The sequence below is a fragment of the Scyliorhinus torazame genome, chromosome 12, assembly GCF_047496885.1.
Source record: "Scyliorhinus torazame isolate Kashiwa2021f chromosome 12, sScyTor2.1, whole genome shotgun sequence".
In the NCBI taxonomy this organism is placed as follows: Eukaryota; Metazoa; Chordata; class Chondrichthyes; order Carcharhiniformes; family Scyliorhinidae; genus Scyliorhinus; species Scyliorhinus torazame.
This window is the reverse complement of record NC_092718.1, coordinates 107,334,437-107,357,401: the sequence shown is the minus strand read 5'-3', so window position 1 is coordinate 107,357,401 and position 22,965 is coordinate 107,334,437.

Sequence of the window (22,965 nt, the reverse complement as noted above, 5' to 3'; positions counted from 1 at the left end):
TAAATGCTGCTATTTATACCAGTTTTCAACTGAACCCAGCTAATGGTTGTTGAGGAATGCGGCTATTTCAGCTGAAAGACATTTGTACCTTTAGTATTGCTAATTCAGCAAATCGCCATTTTGTGTTACATCTTTTTAATTGTATGTCTCTCGTTTTTGAAGTCAGTAATTGTTAGGTTATAAAATTACATTGTTTATACACTATCTATTTCTACAAATTGCCTCTTTTCAAGGCATCTGAGTCAATGGGTGTCTTCTGTCTAAAACCTTCTTTCTAAATCTGACTTCTGAAGCTAACAAAGATGATTGATGAGGGGAGGGTCGTGGATGTTGTTTACATGGACTTCAGTAAAGCCTTAGACAAGGCGCCTCATGGCAGACTGGAACAAAAGCTGAAATCACAACGGATCAGAGGTCATGTGGCAAGATGGATACAGAACTGGATCGGTCACAGATGGTAGTGTGTAGCAGTATAAGGGTGCTTTTCTGAATGGACTGTGTGACTGGTGGTGACCCACAGGTATCGCTCTTTGGGCCCCTATTGTTTGTCGTGTATATAAATGGTATAGAGGAAAATATAGCTTCTCTGGTTAGTACGTTTGCGGATGACACGAAGGTTAGTGGAGTGGTAGATAGTGTTGAGGATCGTCAAGAGGATACTACAGGATATAGATAGGTTGGAGACGTAAGAGAAAATGCTGGAAAATCTCAGCAGGTCTGGCAGCATCTACAGGGAGAGAAAAGAGCTACGGTTTCGAGTTCAATTACTCTTTGTCAAAATTAACAGACAGAGAAAGTGGGAAAGATTGATACTGTTGAGTGAGAATGAAGGATGAGTAAAGCAGTGACCGAGGATGGTGAGGGAGGGACATAAGAAATCCTGTCGGAGAGAAGAACAGTACTTCTTCAGGGTAGGCACTCCTGGAAGAGAGGAAGCAGTGAATTAAACAGTGGATAAAAGCAAATTACTGCGGATGCTGGAATCTGCAACGAAAGAGAAAATGCTGGTAAATCTCAGCAGGTCTGGCAGCATTTGTAGGGAGAGAACAGAGCTAACGTTTCGAGTCCGATGACTCTTTGTCAAAGCTAAAAGCCAGAGAAAGTGGGAAATATTTATACTGTGGAGTGAGAATGAAAGATGAGTATAGCAGTGAAAGTGGATAGTGTGGGAGAGACATACGGAAATCCTGTCGGAGAGAAGAGCAGCACGTCTTCAGAGGAGGCATTCCTGGAAGAGCGGTGGAAGCGACTTGGAGGTGAAGGTGGAGGCGTTCCTGTAAGAGAGGTGGCAGTGATAGTTTGGAGACTTGGGCAGAGAAATGGCAAATGGAGTTTTATCCGGAAGATTGTGATGCATTTTGGTAGCTGTAGCATAGATGGGAAATATAAAGTAAATGCCAATCTGTGAGGAATGTGGATAGTCAGAGAGACCTGGGCGTACTAATCTACGGGTCTTTAAACGTGGCAACACAAGTGGGCCAGGTAGTCAACAACGCATATGGGCTGCTCGCCTTCATTGCACGGGGAACCGAGTATAAAAAGTGCCCACGTATGCTACAGATGTAGAGAATATTGGTGAGACCGCACTTGAAATACAGTGCACAATTCTTGTCGCCACGCGACCAGAAGGATGTAGAATCTTTGAAGAGGGTGCAGAGGAGGTGTACCAGGATGTTGCCTGTCATGCAGGTTGCTAACAATGAGGAGAGGCTGAATCGACTCGGATTTTTTCATCAGAACGAAGAATGTTTAGGACAGACGTGTACAAGATTACAAGAGGCTTGGCTGGAGTGGATACGCAGGCACCCGTTCCGACTGTGGATTATTCGATTACCAGGGGGAATACATTCAAAATCCGTGGGGAAAGGTTCAGAGGGGATGTGCGAGGAAGATTTTTTGCACAGAGGGTGGTGAATGGCTGGAACGCGCTGCACGGGGAGGTTGTTGAAGCAGCTATATTACGGCGTTCAAAAAGCATTTCGTAAATGCATGGTTAGGATGGGTAGAGATGGCTACGGCACTCGGAAAAACTGATAGCTTTGACCAAAAGTCCTATCATAACTGGCACTGGTTGGATATTTGTCCTTTGTTCTTGAATGATTCTCGGTCCTGAATGCAAATAATGATCTCAGTTCCCCTAATTATAGAATCCCCGACAATCACCACTTTTCTTTCTGCTCCACTGCGCCCTTCCAGCTGGTATGGCCTGCCGTACTACGGTACAGTGGTCAGGTGGATCATTCTCCCTCCTGTCTTTTTCCTCATTCACACATCGTCCATGTTGGACAATGTCAAGAGCTGACGCTCCCTTTGTGCATTCAGGACTCTTCCACCTGCCTGACCCGCAGTCACGCCATGCTGCCTCTGACCACTGGCGCAATTTGGGATATTTAACCTACGAGAGGAATTGAGAACCGAAATTCTTCGAGCAATGAACAATTTCTGTAGATTTGGTCACTGCAGCTCGCAATGGGGTCTACCAGCCCTACATCAGGCAGCTACAGAAATCGCCTGCCAAACCATCTCTGCTTAGTTATTTAATTAATTAGTTTTGAACAGATTTTCACCGCCCCGATGCTCCGACCACTGACACTGTTCCCTGGAGGCGAGTGGGTGGTCTTCACACAACACGTGTGTGCCATCCCATGAATGTGCGACTGGTGTATGACCACAAAATGCACATCATTCTTGTCTGCGCCCGATACTTGGACAGCGTTCATGATGCCTTCATGCTGGCACACTCGACGTTGCCTGGCACCTTCGAGGCTCTCCCCCGGGAGAGAGATTGGCTCTTGTGTGATGGCGATTTTCTATTCCGGTCAAGGTTGATGATACTTATCCGGCGTTCACATACCGATGTGAAGGTGCGATACAATTACGACGATTCCGGAACCAATGCCACAATTGAGCAATGCACAGGGATCCTTAATACGCGGTTCAGGTGCCTAGACCAATATGGAGTGGCCCTTCGCTGAAAACTAGATGTGACTCCCACATTGTGGTGTCCTGCTCCGTTTTTCAAATGATCGCACAGCAGAGGGGCGACATGCTGGATGCCCGGCAACCCTTGTCCGATGAGAAGGAAGGGGGACAAGGCACTGTATGGCAGAGTGTGTTGCGAGGAGACAAAGGAGGCACAACGTTTGAACCAGGACTGCCTCGCGCTGGAAGCTCTGATCACTCCCAGGTTTGCCGACTAATGTGCCTGGTCATCTGAAGCACGAACTTCCGATGCCACACTCATACTCATCCAACCCCCCTGCTTCTGCAACACCCTCCGTGATTCCTCACTGCCTCACTATGGAGTACGGCCCTGAGTTGGCAATATCAGCGGGTCTGGAGGACGGGATGTACGATATTGACGACTCGCTCTGGAGAGAGCTCTGGTACTCCACATGGTTTGAGAATTTCTGACTCCTGCCCCGTTGGCATTTTGAACTGTACACCTGGGTTATCCCGGCATGTGGGTTGACCGTTCTATCACAAGGTTACCACAGGACGTTGAAAGTGGTCGAGGTGGAGACGAGGTGTGGCAGGTGTGGCGGGGAAGGGGGAGTGCTTTGTGGTGGAGATGGATGAGTGGGGCCGGATACCGTGGTCGTGAGTGGTGGCTGACTTGTCGGCATAGGCCCTTGCCTGCCTGCAACGGTCGGACATTCATCTCCCCCCCCCCCCGCCCCCCCCCCCCCCCCCCCCCCCCCACCCCAGCGGCTCCTCTTCAGTCAGACGAGGCTATCACTCACAACCTTCTCAGAGAGCACCGATGCATGTTGCAATGTTTGTGAACAGGTGGATATTGTGAGCAGGTTAACATGTTTCCACAGGTTTCTTCTCTGTCCCCTAACTCGAACCTGTGAGCGAAACCTCTGACAAATTAACTGGTGTTTTTCTGGACTTACGGGCCCTAACGCTATAGCTCGGTGGATCCCCAGGCAGTACATCCGGGATAGTGCTGGCCTGCTGCGAACCCGACCTGTGACCTAGGCCTCCGTTCATATTCGCCCTGTGTAGCGACCAGGCCTGGACGGCCACTGCAGTCTGTCGTATACCGCACGTGGCCTCGGGCCACCGCGTTTAGCCCGCCGCAAATCGCCTCCACCAGGAATAGAATTGGGGTTTCCGAGACATTGTAGGTTGCCAGCACCTGCCCGGAGGGGATCACTGGCACGGACACCATAAACGTCTACACTCTTGGGGTGCCCGATGGCCCCCTGGATACTCCTCGGGATGGGTGTGCGGCCGGAGCTCACCCTAATGGCTCCCCGACCTGCTGGTGCAGCTAGTCGAAGATGACAACTCTCATCTCCACCAGCGTCTTAATACTCATGACAATGGAATCGAGGAACTGTGCCACGTCCGTCTGTGGCTGGCTCAGTTCTGCCAGCGTCTCGGTAATGCCGTCGATGCACGCAGCCTTGACAATTATTGTTGGGCCAATCTCTGGAGCGCTGCTACAATGTCCAGGTGGACCTGTGAAAGGACAATCCTGTCCTTTGCCACAGATGTTGCCAGCACAGAGTGCCCAAGGCGTTGGATATCTTGGCCCATGGCCGATATCATCGCCCTCAAGGCCTCTGCCGCGTGGTCCACACGTGCCGTATTTGTCTTGATGCGGCAGCGCCTTTTACCCCTGCAGGAGATTGTCTCCTCCAGCTATGCCTGCAGGCGCTGAATGGTTACTGACAACACCTTATGTAGTCTACCGGCTCTCTGCTGCATCTGCTGCGTCGATCCTTTTCTGGAAACCCGAGTCCCTTCTGTACGGCAGAACATAGAACATAGAAAATACAGCACAGAACAGGCCCTTCGGCCGACGATGTTGTGCCGTACCTTTGTCCTAGATTAATCATAGATTATCATTGAATTTACAGTGCCGAAGGAGGCCATTCGGCCCCCTGAGTCTGCACCGGCTCTTGGAAAGAGCACCCCACCCAAACTCAACATCTCCACCAAACACCAAGGGCAATTTTGGAGACTAAGGGCAATTTAACATGGCCAATCCACCTTCCCTGCACATCTTTGGACTGTGGGAGGAAACCGGAGCACCCGGAGGAAACCCACGCAGACACGGGGAGGACGTGCAAACTCCGCACAGACAGTGACCCAAGCCGGAATCGAACCTGGGACCCTGGAGCTGTGAAGCAATTGTGCTATCCACAATGTTACCGTGCTGCCCTTAAGAACAAATAAATCTACACTATATCATGTTACCGTAATCCATGTACCTATCCAATAGCTGCTTGAAGGTCCCTAATGTTTCCGACTCAACTACTTCCACAGGCAGTGCATTCCATGCCCCCACTATTCTCTGGGTAAAGAACCTACCTCTGATATCCCTCCTATATCTTCCACCTTTCACCTTAAATTTATGTCCCCTTGTAATGGTTTGTTCCACCCGGGGAAAAAATCTCTGACTGTCTACTCTATCTATTCCCCTGATCATTTTATAAACCTCTATCAAGTCACCCCTCATCCTTCTCCGTTCTAATGTGAAAAGGCCTAGCATCCTCAACCTTTCCTCGTAAGACCTACTCTCCATTCCAGGTAACATCCTGGTAAATCTTCTTTGCACTTTTTCCAAAGCTTCCACATCCTTCCTAAAATGAGGTGACCAGAACTGTACACAGTACTCCAAATGTGGCCTTACCAAAGTTTTGTACAGCTGCATCATCACCTCACGGCTCTTAAATTTAATCCCTCTGTTGATGAACCCGAGCACACCATAGGCCTTCTTCACAGCTCTATCCACTTGAGTGGCAACTTTCAAAGATGTATGAACGTAGACCCCAAGATCTCTCTGCTCCTCCATATTGCCAAGAACTCTACCGTTAACCCTGTATTCCGCATTCATATTTGTCCTTACAAAATGGACAACCTCACACTTTTCAGGGTTAAACTCCATCTGCCACTTCTCAGCCCAGCTCTGCATCCTATCTATGTCTCTTTGCAGCCGACAACAGCCCTCCTTACTATCCACAACTCCACCAATCTTCGTATCGTCTGCAAATTTACTGACCCACCCTTCAACTCCCTCATCCAAGTCATTAATGAAAATCAGAAACAGCAGAGGACCCAGCACTGATCCCTGCGGTACGCCACTGGTAACTGGGATCCAGGCTGAATATTTGCCATCCACCACCACTCTCTGACTTCTATCGGTTAGCCAGTTCGTTATCCAACTGGCCAAATTTCCCACTATCCCATGCCTCCTCACTTTCTGCAGAAGCCTACCATGGGGAACCTTATCAAATGCCTTACTAAAATCCATGTACACTACATCCACTGCTTTACCTTCATCCACATGCTTTGGCAACTCCTCAGAGAATTCAATAAAATTTGTAAGGCAAGACCTACCCCTCACAAATCCGTGCGGACTATCCCTAATCAAGCAGTGTCTTTCCAGATGCTCAGAAATCCTATCCTTCAGTACCCTTTCCATTACTTTGCCTACCACCAAAGTAAGACTAACTGGCCTGTAATTCCCAGGGTTATCCCTAGTCCCTTTTCTGAACAGGGGCACGACATTCGCCACTCTCCAATCCCCTGGTACCACCCCTGTTGACAGTGAGGACGAAAAGTTCATTGCCAACGGCTCTGCAGTTTCATCTCTTGCTTCCCATAGAATCCTTGGATATATCCCGTTAGGCCCGGGGGACTTGTCTATCCTCAAGTTTTTCAAAATGCCCAACACATCTTCCTTCCTAACAAGTATTTCCTCGAGCTTACCAGTCTGTTTCACACTGTCCTCTCCAACAATATTGCCCCTCTCATTTGTAAATACAGAAGAAAAGTACTCGTTCAAGACCTCTCCTATCTCTTCAGACTCAATACACAATCTCCCGCTACTGTCCTTGATCGGACCTACCATCGCTCTAGTCATTAAATCCTTGGGGTCGGCACTCCGTCCATGATCCACCTCGGGGGTTCCAACCTCCACATCATGTAGCGCTGCTCATTTGTGGTGCGCACCGCATAGTACCCCTGTAGCCTCTTAAAAGTATTTTTATTCAGGTTTCGCAGAAATTTTCATAATAAAAGAGTAGTAACAATAATAACAAAACAAACTAGAGTGAACATTAACATAGCGTAAAAAGAGAACATTCAATAACAATGAAATGGAATTACCCAACGCGACCCAGTCTTCCAACACCATTCCAATGAAGCATTCGAGCATGCCCAAGACAAGTGGACATGATTTGCAGGGCTGCCCTTGCACTTCATACAACTTGTCTTCCACCCCAAAAACTTGCTCATTCTCGCTGCCGTCATGTGTGCCCGGTGGATCATCTTATATTGAATTAGACTGAGCCGGGCACATGATGAGGAAGAATTAACCCTGCATCAGGACCTCTGCCCACAGGCCCGCTTCCAACTCCTCACGTATCTCCTCCTACCACTTGCCCTTGAGCTCCTCCACTGGGGTTTCCTCCGCCTCCTGTAGTTCCTGGTAGATGTCCAACAGCTTCCCCTCCGCCACCAAGGTGCCGGAGACAACCTTGTCCTGTATCCTCAGTGGCGGCAGCGTCGGAAAGGCCACTACCTGTTTTTTCGGGGATCATCTTACTTCCAGTTATTGAACAGCGTTTCTTGGCGGAAGATTACATTTGTCCTCTAGCGCCTTCAAACTGGGAAAGCTTCCGTCTATGAACAGATCTCCAATCCTTCTGATGCCTGCCCTTTGCCAGCTCTGGAACCTACCATCCATCCTACCTGGTACAAACCTGTGGTTGTTACATATCGGCGTCCAGTCCGACGCTCCCTCCACTTTCTTGTACCTCCTCCACTGTCCCCAGATCCGCAGTGTCGCCAGCACCACCTGACTTGTGGAGTAACGGGTCGGCGAGAACGGCAAAGGAGCCGTTATCAAAGCTCCCAGACTAGTTCCTTTACATGACGCCGCCTCCAGCTGCTCCCACGCAGCCCCCCCCCCCCCCCACACCCGTAGCCTCTTTGCTGACATGTCAAACCGAGGTGCGCGTTCCTGGTGTTGGGTGTGTGTTGGAGCAAGCTGTGATGGATAGTCAGTATCATGCCCGTACTGGTCTTCGAGGTTGTCGTGGGATACCGGCACTAAGCATTGTCGCATCTTCACTGGACATGTCCTGGGATTGTGGGCGGGGACAGGGGACACGGAAAGGAAATACCTCTTCGCCAAGTAATCCTACAAGGCACAATACATAATGCATGGTTGGATAGCGGCTGGTGAGATGGGCTGGGGGAGGTATAGAACATAGAACATAGAAAATACAGCACAGAACAGGCCCTTCGGCCCACGATGTGGTGCCGAACCTTTGTCCTAGATTAATCATAGATTATCATTGAATCTACAGTGCAGAAGGAGGCCATTCGGCCCCCTGAGTCTGCACCAGCTCTTGGAAAGAGCACCCTACCCAAACTCAACACCTCCACCCAACACCAAGGGTAATTTGGACATTAAGGGCAATTTATCATTGGCCAATTCACCTAACACGCACATCTTTGGACTGTGGGAGGAAACCGGAGCACCCTGAGGAAACCCACGCAGACACGGGGAGGACGTGCAGACTCCGCACAGACAATGACCCAAGCCGAAATCGAACCTGGGACCATGGATCTGTGAAGCAATTGTGCTATCCACAATGCTACCGTGCTGCCCTTAAGAACAAATAAATCTACACTATATCATTTTCCCGTAATTCATGTATCTATCCAACAGCTGCTTGAAGGTCACTAATGTTTCCGACTCAACTACTTCCACAGGCAGTGCATTCCATGCCCCCACTACTCTATGGGTAAAGAACCTACCTCTGATATCCCTCCTATATCTTCCACCTTTCACCTTAAATTTATGTCCCCTTGTAATGGTGTGTTCCACCTGGGGAAAAAGTCTCTGACTGTCTACTCTATCTATTCCCCTGATCATCTTATAAACCTCTATCAAGTCGCCCCTCATCCTTCTCCGTTCTAATGAGAAAAGGCCTAGCACCCTCAACCTTTCCTCGTAAGACCTACTCTCCATTCCAGGCAACATCCTGGTAAATCTTCTTTGCACCTTTTCCAGAGCTTCCACATCCTTCCTAAAATGAGGCGACCAGAACTGTACACAGTACTCCAAATGTGGCCTTACCAAAGTTTTGTACAGCTGCATCATCACCTCACGGCTCTTAAATTCAATCCCTCTGTTAATGAACGCGAGCACACCATAGGCCTTCTTCACAGCTCTATCCACTTGAGTGGCAACTTTCAAAGATGTATGAACATAACTTGTATGTGGTGCATAGTGTGAACGTGGTGATTTTCTGGTGTTGGAGTGGTGTGCGAAGTGTGTCTTCGTGGCTGAGGTGGTATGGGGAGGTGTGGTGCTCAAGACGAGGTGTCGTGGGGAAAGTGGGGTTCTGGCTATGGGTGGTGCGGGCGTGGTAGGCTTCTGTGTTTGGGGTGGAGAATTGAAGTGGGGGTTGTGCACTGCCCGCCATAGAGACAAAACAACTCAGAGTCAGCTTGCTTGGTTCGCTGATGCCGACCTCCGCATCCGCAACTTCGCTCTCCCTGGGCCTAGTAATGAGCTCCAGTGCCCGCTGTTCCGCAGGTCCCCCCTCTTCGCCCTCTCTCTGCGTTGATGCACTGTCTTCACCTGGGGGTGGTGGGGGGGGGGGGGGGGTCGGCGGTTGGAACAGAAAATGAACAGTGTTAAACAATGGGATGCTGGCAGCATAGGAGGTGGCAGCGGGCGCATTTGTGAGTAGTGCAACCGATGATGGAACGTGGTGTGGCAGTTTTCCTTTTGTGCTGGGTGTGCTGCGGGCAGATTGGTGGCGATTTCGTGCACCTTCGCTGGTGGGGGCGGTTATGAGTGTGTGGGGTAGGGGATGGTGCCGGGGCACTGTGCTGGCTAATCGCCGTGGCTGCTCTGAAGATGTCATACAACTTCTGGAAACACTGCTGGCCAGTCCTGAAGGTGGTGCCCACAGCGCTCTCAGCCTCTGCCACGTGTTTCCAGAACCTGTGTATGGTACAGTAGTGGTTGGCAGCCTCCTTTCCACCCTGGGCAATAGGGTGTCCTTCCACTCCTCCACGGCATCTGGAGCTCTACATCAGCGAATCACGGTTTTTCTTATATCTCTGCCATTTTGTTGGCTGCAATGAGTGCGTGTGGGACATCGAGTGCTAATACATGGCTGCAGCTTGTCAGCCTCTCGAGTGCCAATCCCGTCCAGGGCGAATTGAACAACGTTTTTCATTGCAAGTGGTCTAGTTAATGGATCCGGAATTGCCCGGGACTGGCGAAACTTCCGTTGTCATAGAGCACCACCGGGTTCAGTCACGGCGTCAGCACTTAGTTCCTGAAACGTAGAATACAGCCTAAGAACAAATAATAATACAGCCCAGGAACAGGCCCGTCGGTCCTCCAATACTGCGCCGATCACGTGCCCTTTCTAGACCAACGGTCTGTATCATTCTATACCCCGGATCTTCATGTGCCTATCCAGATACGTCTTAAAGGTCACTAACGTATCTGCCTCAACCACCTCACTTGGCAGGGTATTCCAGGCCACCACCAACCTCTGAGTAAAAAACCTCCCCTGCATATCTCCATTGAATCTTTCCCCCCTCACCTTGCACTTGTGCCCCCTTGTGATTATCATTTCCGCCCTGGAAAAAAAATCATCCAACTGTTCACCCTATCTATACCCCTAATAACGTTCTAAACTTCTATCATTCACCCCTCAGCCTCATTCTCCCTGGGGAGAACAATGCAATTTAATTCAATCTCCCATCATAAGTAATATCATCCATACCAGGCCACATCCTGGTTAACCTTTGTTCTACTCTCTCCAAAGCCCCAATTCCTGTTGGTCGTGTAGAATCCTTCTGGTAGAATTGGATACAGTATTCCAAAAGTGGCCTAACCAACGTTCTATATATATGTAACACAATTTTCGAGATTTTATGCTCGCTACCTCGTCCTATGAAGGCAAGCATGCCCTATTCTTTCTTTACCACCTTTTCCACCTGTGCTGCCACTTTTACGGATCTGTCAAACTGCACGCTCAAATCTCTCTATGTCACTGTGCTCCTGATGGTCCTGCCATTTATTTTATAGCTCCCACCTGATTTAGATCTCCCAAAATGCACCACCTCGCATTTTTCCGTGTTAAATTCCATCTACCATTTATCTGCGGAATTTCGCAGGCTAGCTACACCCTGCTGTATTGTGTGACAAATTTCATCACGATCCACATGTCCTGCAATCTCATTATCATCCGCAAACTTGCTAATCAGACCCGCTATGTTTTCTTCATTTATATATATTAAAAACAGCAGTTGTCCCAGAACTGATCCCTGCGGAACACCACGAGTTACAGACGTCCAATCGGATAAACAGCCTCCCACTGCTACCCTCTGTCTTCTGTGGCCATACCAGTTCTGGATCCATCCAGCTAGTTCACTCCTGACCCCATGTTCTCAAATCTTTTGCACCAGCGTGCTATGAGGGACCTTATAAAATGCTTTACTAATGTACATGCAGAAAACATCGACAGCCTTTCCCTCGTCAATCATTTTCGGTCACCTCCTCAAAAACCTCAATCAAAGTTGTGAGACATGACACCCCACGTACATATCCATGCTGTCTGACGCTAATAACACCGTTCACTTCCAAATCTGCATATTTCTCCGAGAATCTTTTCCAACAATTTCACTATGACTGACGTCAAACTCACAGGCCTGTAATTACCCAGATTATCCTTTCAACCCTTCTTAAATAACGGTGCAACATTGGCTATCCTCCAATCCTCTGGGATGTCACTGTGGCCAATGAGAACATGAAGATATCTGTCAGAGGCCCAGCGATTTCATATCTTGCCTCCCCCAGTAATTTGGGGTAGATGTCACCTGCCCCTGGGATTTGTCGACCTTAATGTTTGTTAACAGACCTAACACTTCCTCACTCGTAAAAATGGCTTGATCTAAAGTGTTTACACATCCACTGGGACACCAGCTATCAGTATGTCCCGCTCCTTTGTGAATACCGATGCAAAATACTCATGAAGGACCTCACCTATTTCCTCTGTTTCTTAACATAATTTATCTCCTTTGTCCTTGAGTGGGTCAACTCTTTCTCTTGCTTCCCTCTTGTTCCCAATATAGGTATTAATTGTCTTGGGATTCTCCGTAATCCTGTCTGCCAAGGACATTTCTTGACCACGTTTTGCCCTTTTAACTCCCTGATTGAGCTATTTTCTACTTTCCTTGTATCCTCAAGTTCTTTATCTGTTTTTAGTTGTCTCTACCTCACATATGCATCTTTTTTCTTTTTGGCAGTATTCTCAATTTCCATGGTCATCCATGGTTTCCGAATCTTGCCTATCCTTTGCACCGGCATATGCCTGTCCTGTATTCCCATCAACTGCCCCGTAAAAGACTCCCGCATGCAATATGTGAATGTACTCTCAAACAACCGCTCCCAAAAAGCAGCCTCCAAATTTTGCCTAATCTGGTTCAAGTTAGCGTCCCCCAGTTTCGCACCTTAACCCTAGGACAATATTCGCCTTTTCCATGAGTATCCGAAAGCTTACGAAATTGTGGTCACTGGTCGCCACATGTTCTCCCCGACAACGTTGATGACGTGGCAGCGTTATTTCCCTACGACTCGGGCCTATAAAGCCCCCTCTCTATTCGAGGCATCCATTTATTGTTGCAAAAAATCTTCTTGAACACACTTAACAAATCCGTCACCATTCAAGCCCCTAAACCTAAGGGATTTCCGGTCAATATGAGGAAAATTAGTCTCCCACTACAAAAAGCCTATTATTTCTACATCCAGAATCTGCTTACTTGTCTGTTCCCGTGGGCTACCTGGGGGCCTGTAATACATCCCCATCATACTGACTCTACCTTCCTGTATCTGAGCTCTAACCACTGTGCCTCGTTTCTTGATATTTTCGATTGTGTCCTCCCTCTGTATAACTGTATAATATGTTCCCTAACCAGGCTTGCAACTCCCCCACCTCTTTTACCTTATTTCTCTGTCTCGCTTAAAGCACTTATATCCTGGAATATATAGCTGCCAGTCCTGTCACGTTTTTAACCTTTGTAATGCATACAAAGAACAAAGAATAAAGAAAGGTCCAGCACAGGAACAGGCACTTCGGCCCTCCAAGCCCGTGCCGACAATGCTGCCTTACTCAACTACCATCTTCTACACTTCCTGGGTCCGTATCCCTCTATTCCCATCCTATTCATGTATTTGTCAAGATGCCCCTTAAATGTCAGTATCGTCCCTGCTTCCATACCTCCTCCGGCAGCGAGTTCCAGGCACCCTCTACCCTCTGTGTAAAAATGTATATTAAACCATCTGCCATTGTGGGATTAGATCCTATGACCCCCCCCCCCCCCCCCCCCCCCAGAACATGAACCTATGTTTCTGGGTTACTAGCCCAGTGGCATTCTCACTACGCCACCATGGCATCATCTGGAGTGATCAATAATTATATGCAAATAGTAAGTGCAGCAATGTTTTCCTGTTCAGCAGTTGTAACTGGAGAGTTTGAGAAAATGCAACACTCGTGAATAATCGTTTATAAGTGGGTATAGATATATTTAGGGGAAATCTACGCAAATATCGAAGTGATAAATTACCAACTGGGTTTTCCGCGACGTCCAAACAGTTGGAAACTGTGACGCTTGGAATTTGAAAAGTACGATTGGCCATGCTTTTCTGAATTGCCTGTTTCAGTTAGACGGATTAGATATAATTTTATGTTCCATCTGTTCCACGATTGAGAAAACCTATGTAACATTTGATTTCAGATCTGCTATCGCTGATTAATTTTGGCCATTGAACAATGACAGGAACTCATTGTTCGCTGACGAGCTCTCTGTCTAATCAGGTAGCAAGTAGAAATGTTGTAGCATGCAAGGTGGAAACTGATTGAAATACATTATTAAACACCAATGTTCCTCATTTCCAGAGTTAACTGAATGTGAAGATAATTTGGAAGACCTAGGTTGGGAAATAATTTGATTTGTCTTTAACCTCTTCCAAAATTTGTTTTCAAAAACAGCCGTCTTTTACATCCAATCACAATAATCGAGCAACTCAAGTCGCGAACCCATCAGAACATAAATGTGAACTGTTTCCTTAATTGTCTCAACGAGTAGCCATTATATTAAATACAAAATCGTGCAATTACGATTTTCTGTGACAAACACGACAGCAAATGTTTGTTTTGCTTCCGAAGTCCACACCAATGGTTTTCTGCACAAGGCACTTCGTCAGCGTATATTGCTTCGCTTAATCTGCAGTTTATCTGTAGTCTGTGCATGTGAAATATAATATTGACATAGCTAAATGCAATGCTGACATGTAACATTGCTGACAGCAATAATTGTGTCCATGTGCAAGCACACGATCAGTTATGCATCCGCCTTTTTGGATTATCATTAAGATAATTACATTTGTTCTGATTGTGCACATATTCATTCTAAAAAAATCCCCAATGTTCATCGATAAAACTTTCCATACGTAACAGAGGAAACGCTGAAAGCAAGAGGGAAAGGTATTTTTAAACATGACATGTTGTAATTATCAGCACGCAATGATAGAAATACGTATTATGTGCCGTTAGACACGGGGGAGAGTAGTGTGGGCGCTGGGGATGGGGGTGGGAGTGTGCCTGACTTGGAAATGGATTAGATCGGAAAAAGCAAGGACTTTATGCGCAAAGTCATAATCATTTACTGCATAACTGCGTAGCTTGCTGTGGTTACCTTCTGTACGATTTTTTGGTGCAGTTCACAAATATCCTCAAATTGTTGATGCGAGTAGAGGTTATGGAGCAAATATGCGATTCGAATGGCGGGGCTTCCGTTCAGGGGTGAGAAAGGAGTCATGGATATATGCAACAGAGGAAACAAATGGGATCAATGTAATATTCTTATGGTGATATTGTGCGTTATGCGTTGCTTTGGCAGAATACGTGGGAAAGATTGTTGCCAAAAGTATAAATATCCATGTGCAAAGTTTGGGGTACAACATAACTGGTGGGGTCTGTGATGGTAGATAGTTGAACGGGCGAGATGTAACAATGCTATTTTCAAGCCATAGAGTATCAATGATTTTATCAGATTTTAGCAGAAAGATAGTAAAATGTTGGAATCATTTGGCCTTTAATTTTCGATTGACAGACAGTGACAAGTGGTGTTGCGCAAGGATCTGTACTAGGACCACACACGTTGTCATTATATATTAATGACAGGGCGAGGAAGGGCTGCCTCACGGCACACAGGACCCAATTTCTATCCTGGACCGAGGTCACTGCCCGTGTGGTGTTTGGACATTCTCCCCGTGTTTGCGAAGGGCTCACCTCCACAGCCCAAAAGATATGCAGACTCGGTGAATTGGCCACACGAAATGTCCTATTAATTGGGAGAAAAAAGACAATGGGGTACTGTACTCTCAAAAAATTCAAAAACATAATGAATGATTTCGGTGAGCTACATAATCGCACGTTTGAAGATGATGCAAAGTTGGGGGGGGGGGGGGAGAATTGTGAGGAAGATGCAGCGTTTCTTCAGCGTGATATGCACAGGCTGAGTGATTGAGCAAATGCATTCCAGATTCACTAACATATGGATAAATGTCAAGGTATTCACATCGGAAGAAAAATTGTTTGTTTTATTTTTATGGGTGTAAAGTGACAGAGCTGCGTACTCAGCGAGCTCTGGGTATCCTCGTACACAGTTGCAGAGGCAGTAAAGCAAGTTAATGGTATGTTAGACTTCATACCGAGGGAATCTGAGTATAAGGAAGGGGATTTCTAATGCAATTGTGCAGAGCATTAGTGAGGACACGTCTGGAGTATTGTGTGGAGTTTTGATGTCCTTACATGAAGATCGATATACTTGATATGGAGCGAGTGAACCGAGGGTTTACTTGTCTTATTCCTGACTATCAAAATAGGAGAGAGTAAGTCGATCAGGATTCTATTCATTAGAGTTTAGAAGAGTGAGAGGGAATCTTACCGAAGCTTAAAAATTCTAACAGGATTAGGTTGGCAGATTCAGAGAGAATGTTTCCGATAGAAGTAGACTCAGGCTCGTGGATTGAGGGCAAAGGATAAATCTTTAATACGAAGGTGACACATTTTTTCACCCAGAGAGTGGTGAATCTGTGGATTGCACTCTTACTAAATGTTGTTGAAGCGAAAACGTTGTGTAATTTGAAGAAGAAATTAGATATAGCCGTTGGCGATAAAGGGATGAAGTGGTATGGGGGCATGTTGGGTACAGGGTATTGAACTTGATGATTAGCCGTTAACCTAATGAATGGCGGAGCAGGCTCTTTTGACCGAATGACCTCATCCGGTTTCCATGTTCAATGGATTTTTCTGAAGCTGTGTCTTCACAAGTGAATAAGCAAGATGCAGATGCGTTGAAAAGACTGAAATGTGGCATTCTCTCTACTACAGAAGAGAAAAGGTTGTTGGAAAATTTAAAAGAGACAGGTAAGAAAGAGGGTTAGGTCTGTTTGGACCACAGTTCGGTTCTTAATCATGACTTTTCAAATACATTTAACTCGTCTTCAAGTCGCCAAAAAATTAAATGAGTATAATTTGGTGCTGCAGCATGATTAAAATTGAACGGATGGTCCTATCAAACGCTCGTTAGGATTTCAATTGATATGCCTATCCCTCATAGCACCTAAGAAACCCAGAACCTTACGACAGGAAACGGCAAATTAAACAGATGCATGGCAAACAGGAGTATCAGCTCCTGGAAATTCGATTCAAAGCCACACACCGACTTGACTTGGTATTATATGGATGTGACTTCATGGTCGTTGGATCAAGATCATGCAATCCATTAGAAATAGTTCTTTCCCCAGTCTTGCAAAAGATGGACTCTTGCCAATAATGGAGGTCGCTTTCCGCCATATTACCAAGGGATGTTACGCATGAGTAACAAATGGTGGTTCACACTTGAATGACCACGGCACATTAGTTTCATTAATGTGTGGGATGTGGGTGTTGCTGACGGCACAGTGTGTATTGGCCATCGCTAATTGACCATTAATTAAATTATATTTATATATTGACTTAGAGGATGTGGGGGTTGCCATCATGTATAGCTTCCATTGCCCATTCTTAATTGCCTTCCGAAGATGGTAGTGAGATTAGTTCCTGAAACGTTGGGGTCCCTGAGGCACATTACAGCGCAGTTGAGGAGGAAATTCCAGGATGTGGGCCCAATGACATAAAGCAATGGCAAAATATTTCCTCCGGAGGACACTGAATGGATTGGAGGGGAACATCCAAGTCGCAATGCTCCCGCATTTCTGGTCAATTTTTCATTTTATATTGGCCTTTTGCGTTTTTAAGGTGCTGCCAAAGGAACTATGTTGACTGCCGGAAGTGACTTTGCATATGACACAGATGGCTATGAATGTTCCTCCGTGGTATAAATAATATATACTCGTCCAACAGCATAGCAACTAAGAAGGCAGCTTTTGCCTGCTTGTGTCAAGCTTATTGAGTGTTATTGGAACTGCACTCATTAGGCAGGGGAAGGTTTTCCATTTTACTCAGGAGCTGCGCCTTTTAGATGACGGACAGACTGTTGTGGGCTCAGTGGGCCAATAGCAGACTGAAATTTTCTCGCCTTTTTCTTGCGCTGGTGACACTGTTTTTATATGCCACGTCCAGTTTAGCTCTTGTCAATGGTAACCCCGAGGTGATTAATTGTAGAGGATTAACTGATGATGGGTCTACTATGATAATCCTGCGTTGTCGGAGATGGTCACTGCCTGTCCATTATGTGAAGCGAGTCGTGCTTGTTATTTCTCAGCCCAAGCAATTCCTCCATATCTGAGGACTCGCGAATGCTGCTGAAAATCGTTCAAGCAACTTCAAGCGTTCCCATTTCTGACCTTAGGATAGAATGGAGGTAATAGATTAAGCAGTTGAAGATGGTTGGGCCTCTGACACTATCCTGCAGTGAAGTACTGGAGCGGAGAACATTGACCACTAACGGGCACACATATGTTCATTTATCATAGAATTTACAGAGCAGAAGGAGGCCATTCGGCCCATCGAGTCTGCACCGGCTCTTGGAAAGAGCACCCTACCCACGGTCAACACCTCCACCCCATCCCCATAACCCAGTAATCCCACCCAACAGTAAGGGCAATTTTGGACACTAAGTGCAATTTATCATGGCAAATCCACCTAACCTGCACATCTTTGGACTGTGGGAGGAAACCGGAGCACCCGGAGGAAACCCACGCACGCACGGGGAGGATGTGCAGACTCCGCACAGACAGTGACCCAAGCCGGAATCGAACCTGGGACCCTGGAGCTGTGAAGCAATTGTGCTATCCACAATGCTACCGTGCTGCCCGAATATGAATTATGATAGGAATGACTCCTGTATGGGCCTTTCCTTCTAATCCCCCTTTTTTCGAGGGTTTCTTATCTTTGCCGTCCCATTTCTGATTCATGGATGAATAATGGGCACTGTCTTTCGTGCCGCCTTCATATTTTCTTCAAAGAGAAGAATTAATCAGCAGGAGACAACACTGTCCGAATCTGTACTGGATTAAACTGGAGTTGTTGACTGGCCGCCGTCAGGGAGAAGAGATTGTCTGGGACTTGATTTCATTGAATTGGCTGGTGGCCAATGAATTGTGCCAAACCGCTGTGTATTGCCCGATAAAGGGTGTTGATTGGATCTTATCGGGATGGTTCAGAATCACGTGATTTTTGATTTCGCTCCAGTTTGACTCCTGGCCGCCCTGAGAATGGTTCACCTTACCGTATTTGCGCTTTTGAACTGGAAAATAACCTGGTTAAATATATTGATGGGAAAACCATTATATGCTGCACAGTCAAAGCCCAGAATCTACCAATTCTCTCCAGAAAGATTTTGCTAATTCCCACGGTTAATTTTCTGGGCGTTTGCCAAAATTGGGAAGGCTCTCTCAAACAATGTTCCGACATAGTTCGACTAATAGAATCAGACCATACCGAAAATATCCCAGTAACCACCAATACTACGCTGGGGTATGTCCTCTTCTCACCTCTGCCAACCACAACCGTGCCTCTACTGCAAATCCCTGCGCCCCTTTCCAAAGATTGATACGTCCCACACACACACACTCCTAACCAGTTCCCCAAAACAATTTCTCTTTGGCATGTCAATTGATTTGCTTCATTGAAATTACCTGATCTACAGCTGGGTCTTGCTTCAATTATTTGCAAACCGACTTCGATGGTAGGCTCGGACGAGGTGTGGTGCCTGGATCTCACAGTGGCAGAGTCGGTGGGGTGACTGAGAAAGAATGGTGAGAGACCGAACAAAGATAATTGGGTACGCGATGCCAACCCTACCCTAACTATCACTCGAAGTTTGTTACAACCCATTGACTTTAACATTACACATGAATTTGCGATGGCAAACTACTTGCTGAACCATCAAAGTGTGAGACTGAGCAAAGCTTTTACTATTTTCTGCCTCGCTCACGATGCATGCAGGGGGCCACATATATACAAACATACGGTACTGTCCATTGTCGTCATAATTGATATTTTCAAGCATTGCACATTTCGACCAAACAAAATCTTCTGGAACAGCGAGTTATTTGTTCGCATGTTCGTGGATTGACCAATCAGAGTCGGTTTGCCTTCTTTGAAATTGAGCGAAACCTGGAGCTGTAACTGTGCTTTTTCCTCCATTCTCCATGATACCTCTCCAAAAATCAGATTTCACCTGCCAAAGAATCAAACTCTCACTCTCATGAAGTGCAATTGTTTTTTTCCTATTGTTTTATGTTGCTGAGTGCATGAGGAAAAAATGGAAACACCCTGTGGCCTGTTTTTTCAGTACTATTATTATTCCAATTACGAACAATTGTGTTCGAGAGAACTTTCGCTGCACTGTTTTGCAGTGTAGGTTTATATGTTCTAACTGCTGTTGCACTTTTCGTTCATTGCAAGTATGAATGACATCGGGCTTTGCATAAACGCAGATTGTAACTATTCTTTTGAACAGAAGAAAAGTTGAAAACAAAAGGCCAAGGTAACAGGCTTAAATGTCCACTACCTTTAGAGAAAACAAGTATTTATAGTCTGTTTACTCTCATTATTTTTGTATTTAATGTAATACAATTGACACTGTGCTTCAGATAAGATTGATTGGGCTTGCAGAGGTTGCAGTGCAAATTACCTGCGAGATACATAACTAAATAATAATTATAGTAACAATCACATTTTATTTTCACACGTATGATGTTACTGCGAAAAGTCCCTAGTCGCCATATCCCGGCGCCTGTTCCGGTGAGCGTGCTTTGAACCCGCGCTGCTGGCCTTGTCTGTATCACAAACCAGCTGTATAGCCAACTGAGCTGAACCAGCCTTTGAGAGAAGTGTGGTTAGACGGGTGTGACGTTTTCTCCATGACGCAACCCTTTAATTGGCGTGTTTAAGTGATCACGTTCTATCTTTGGATCCATAGAGGTCTATCTCAGCTGTCCAGAATGCAACAAACATGGACTATGTAGTTGATGTTACATCTGAAACGTTTCGAACTGAATCCCGGCAATTTTGTTCGCAAAAGAAAGTTATTGGATGGAAGGTTTCATCACCATCCCGAATGCTTGACCTGCTTCCGACACAACAACAGCAAAAAACGCCAACAGACAAGATCTATTGTGAGAGTAAAATGTAAGCAAAAGAATTGAATAATGTTCATTTGACATTTAAACTAATTATCCATCAATAATTCCGGAAGGACAAGAACAAAATATTGTTACTCTTCGGGGCATATAAACATTTCAACCTCACTGTTGAACTTATCTTGTGGCTTTTTTTTAATGTGCCGGAAACAAGGAATGAGCCAGGATATGTTCGCTCCTCTCGCCTCATGCACCATGAAAAGCGACCAGAGCTGATCATTGATCGATCCGATATCTATACATACCGACATCTATACATAAGACCATAAGATGATAAGACAAAGGAGAAGAATTGGCCCACTGTGGCCATCGAGCCTGATCCACCATCCAAGCATGGCTGATATTCTTATCATCCGCATTCCCCTGCCTGATATAAACCGTGATACGTTATTAATCACAAAGCCATCTATCTCTGCCTTAAATACACACAGTGATTTGGACTCCACAGCTTTCTGCGGCAAATAGTTCCACAGATTCAGCACCCTCTGGTTGAAGAAATTCCTCCTCATCTCTGTTTAAAGGATCGCCCCTTCAGTCAGAGGCTGTGCTGTCTGGTTCTACTGTTTTCGAGTAGTGCACACATCCTCATCACGTCCACTCTATCTAGGACTCGCAGTATCATTAACGTTTGAATTACATCTCTCCTCGTCCTTCTGAACACAACGAATACAGACCCTGAGTCCTCAACCGCTCCTACAATGACAAGCTCGTTATTTCAGAAATCATTCTTGTGAACCTCCACTGGACACTTCGAAGGCCAGCAATGTGACGGTTGAGGAGTATTTATCTAAAATCCCCCTGATTGGTCGAGGTTGTAAGCTACCAGACAAGGGCTTGTTTATATCTAAAGTAGGACTCGCTATCTGGGAGATCTAATTATAGTATGCACAATGTGCCTTGCATTCATTACCTTCAATGTACAGGAGAGCCTTTGACTTAGATGCTATCTTTTCCTTAACTTCAACTAAATATTTCTAATTCGTGAGAGCTGGGCATGGGCAAGTGACCATCCAGATAACCTCACAGGGGGAGAATATGATGAGTCTTAGTTAAATGTCAATCGTATTTATTGACATAGACACAAATCTGTATGGTAAAATATATACGCACTTTATTTAACGAAAAAAGGGTAATACAAGTGTTTTAATAAATGATACAGTTTGACAGATACAGGAAACGTGATGAGTTAGCCTCTGAGCTTCTTTAACTACATATTTGCTTAAACTATGAACATCGCATACTCAGATCGACTGGTAGTTCTCGGAGCTCGATACTCAATCAAGAGCAGAACTCAACGAGTCCAGATAGAAGTTTAAACACCCAGTGATCTCCTAAACAGCTCTCCAAGCGAAACTCTAACTTCCGCAGCTTTTGCTTGAATATCTGTGTTGTTTTTACACTCAGGGAGAGCTAGGGAGTTCGAGGGGTGTTTTAGCATAGCCCCTTCCTTTGAAAAACAAGTTAACTCCCTACAGTTATTTCGAGACAAAGAACCGTCTCTCTCTTGGTTGGCAAGGCCTTAATTTCAGGGAGGCCTATCAGGGCACCTGTTTCTAAAGATACGAGGTTGATACCTCCGGTATCTATCTCCAGAAAAACACAAGCCTCCCGTCTTCACAGGGTCTCTTGCCAAGCAGCAGCGTCCCTTAGTGGCAAGGCCACTACACAAGCAATAACCTCCCTTAATGCAAGGCCACTAGACTTAATGAGTTCACTGCATCTGGACTCTTAGAAATATAATACATATTTAAATTAACATTGCGGTAAGTACTGGTTTACAGTAACAATGGACTCAACAATCATCAGTTTTGAGTATAGGTTTAAATACATGATTTACTATAGCATCAGCTCTGATCAGCTTTTAATATAAAGTGAATATATGATTTAATATAAAATCCGTTCTGATCAGCCTTTAATATAGCTGGATATCGCCACAGCACATTGGGCCTTTGATTCAGGGTATAAGACTGCTCACAATACCTGAAATGAGACGGACCACAGCGTCATATAGCCTCAGATGACTACCCCTGTTCGTGTATTTGCGCCCTCTCGAAATGAATGCTAATACTGAATTTGAGGAAAGAACAAAGTAAATTACAGCACAGGAACAAGTCCTTTGGCCCTCCAAGCCTGCACCAACAATTAGGCCGGTCACAACTAAAAAACCCTACCTTTCCGGGGACCATATCCCTCTATTCCCATTCTATGCATGTGTTGTCAGCCGCCCGTTAAAGGTCACTCTCGTATATGCGTCC